The 1,881-nt window shown below is 44.8% G+C and overlaps 1 protein-coding gene across 4 annotated transcripts in view; it reads right to left on the reverse strand.

Moving 5' to 3' along the window:
• ZNF536 (zinc finger protein 536) overlaps positions 1–1,182 on the reverse strand; it is a 346,930-nt gene extending 345,748 nt beyond the window's left edge. For 2 of the 4 annotated variants that reach the window (XM_031061301.1, XM_031061295.1), the window contains exon 1: positions 1,049–1,182. The gene's annotated coding sequence lies outside the window, so the exon portion shown is untranslated. Of the gene's footprint in view, positions 1–391; positions 862–1,048 lie in introns of those variants that run through there. The other 2 variants (XM_031061300.1, XM_031061296.1) reach the window with 1 other exon arrangement.
• Positions 1,183–1,881: the final 699 nt, after the last annotated feature.

Below are 1,881 nucleotides of genomic sequence, written 5' to 3' on the forward strand. Positions count from 1 at the left end.
AGCGCCGCGGCCGCCGCCGGCACTCGCCTCCCCTCGCCTCGCCCGCCCGCTCCTTTTTTGTAAAGTAACGGTTTTAAAAGAAACGAGAGAGAAAGAGGAAAAACGTAGGGTTTTCTTCAGGCTAAGTTCTATAGCGCCATTCAATGGCTTCTCCGCTCCTTTCATTATTTTCTGCTTTTCCCCTGACAGCCCTGCTTGCAAACGTCACTGCTATGGATATTTAATTATACTGTATTTTTTTAATCACGGTGGAAAACGCAGGCCCCATTGCCATGATTAAAAAGAAATAAAAAACAAAAACATACTCCGGACTGACTTTGGAGCCTCTTGGATGGCTCACGGGAGCCTCCCGGATCCTCAAAAACCCCCTTTTTACCTTTGTCTTTCTTACCTTAAAATTTAAAGCAAAGCGTAGAAGAAACTCCCGCACGTAAACGGAGCGTTGTAAAAGATTGTGTTCAATGAATAATGAAGCATGTCCACATGATTGACTTGATCATTTTCTTGTGCGGAGGGGGAAAAGTGCGGCGCGGGGCTGCCGCGGCCGCCCGCTCCGGGTAGCCCTCCCAACTGCTTCCAGCACATCCCGAGCAAAGAGCGCTTTATTTTAATCTGTCTCTTTTCAGAATAACCCCCTTCATTGATACTGATCACCCAACATCACAAGACATCCCCATCTCTCAGCGTGGACTCCCCCTATCTGGTAGGTGAAATGCATTGTACCATTAAAAAAGCACTCCATTGTCGTCTTGGCATAATTCACAGCAACTAGATAGGTCTTGCGGCATTTAGCTTTGATGAGCCAAAAGCTGAACCCTTGATATAATAATCTACAAAGAATGGTCTGTGATCGTCCATTTTTTCTCCCTGTCTAGCAACTAAGAAACCATTTAACACGGCGCAGCTTGGTCGTGACCTTGAGCGCGTGTAAACACCCCGAGGAGCCCGCGCCGCTCCGCAGCCCCCCGGCCAGCGCCGCTGCCCGCGCCCCGCGGACCCCGCCGAACCCCCGGGGGCAGCGCCGGGCTCCACAAAGCGCCCTTCTTACCTGCTCCCGAAACTATGCAAAGTCTGTCTCTCCTAAAAAAAAAAACTCCCGGGGAAACCTTGGCGGACAGGGGGACCGGAGCATCAGTCACCGCTCCGGCGTTTAAGAGAAGTAATCAGCGATAAAGTGACGTTGATCTGCACTGTAACCTTGTGGCGTATTTAATGTAAATAAGCCAGTTATGTTGCCAATCGCATGCATACAAACACATAAAGGTCCTCAGCGTTGCATTTTGATTCTTTCCATTAGAGCCGACTTTATTTACATACACTATTTAGGGGATCATGATAATTCTAAAACAATACTAGTGCCAAATGATTATGAAAATATGATTTTAATTAATCACGTAGTAGGCAAGGAAATTAGCATACGGTAATTAAACTTAGAGAAAAACGTCATGGAGGTTCTCTGCCTTATGGGTTCGGAATAATCATTAAACGATGGGTTTTCAGGACTTAATTATCAAACAAATAACTTTTTTAAAGCAACTTTACACGGTTTATCCGCAGGGCAACGATTTAGTAAATAATATATAACCAAGCAAACAAGGTGCAAATGTGACTGGTGAAATAGGTTGTGTTTCTACAAAGCAGAAGGGGGGGGGAGAAGCTGAATAATGCAATTATGGATTCTGTGTCCCATAGTTGACAAAAGCATGGTGCCTCAATAGACTCTTTGTTATGGGATTATATAATGATTGTGGTGTAATTATGGGAAAAAAGATTTAGTAATAATAAAAAGTATCAAAATACACCAATGAGCAGCTTGTTTTAAAGAAAAGGCTTGCATGTGACATTAGGGGCATGTTAATAACAAAAAGCCAGGATCCGAAA

Source organism: Geospiza fortis, unplaced genomic scaffold (assembly GCF_000277835.1).
Source record: "Geospiza fortis unplaced genomic scaffold, GeoFor_1.0 scaffold79, whole genome shotgun sequence".
NCBI classification, from domain to species: Eukaryota; Metazoa; Chordata; class Aves; order Passeriformes; family Thraupidae; genus Geospiza; species Geospiza fortis.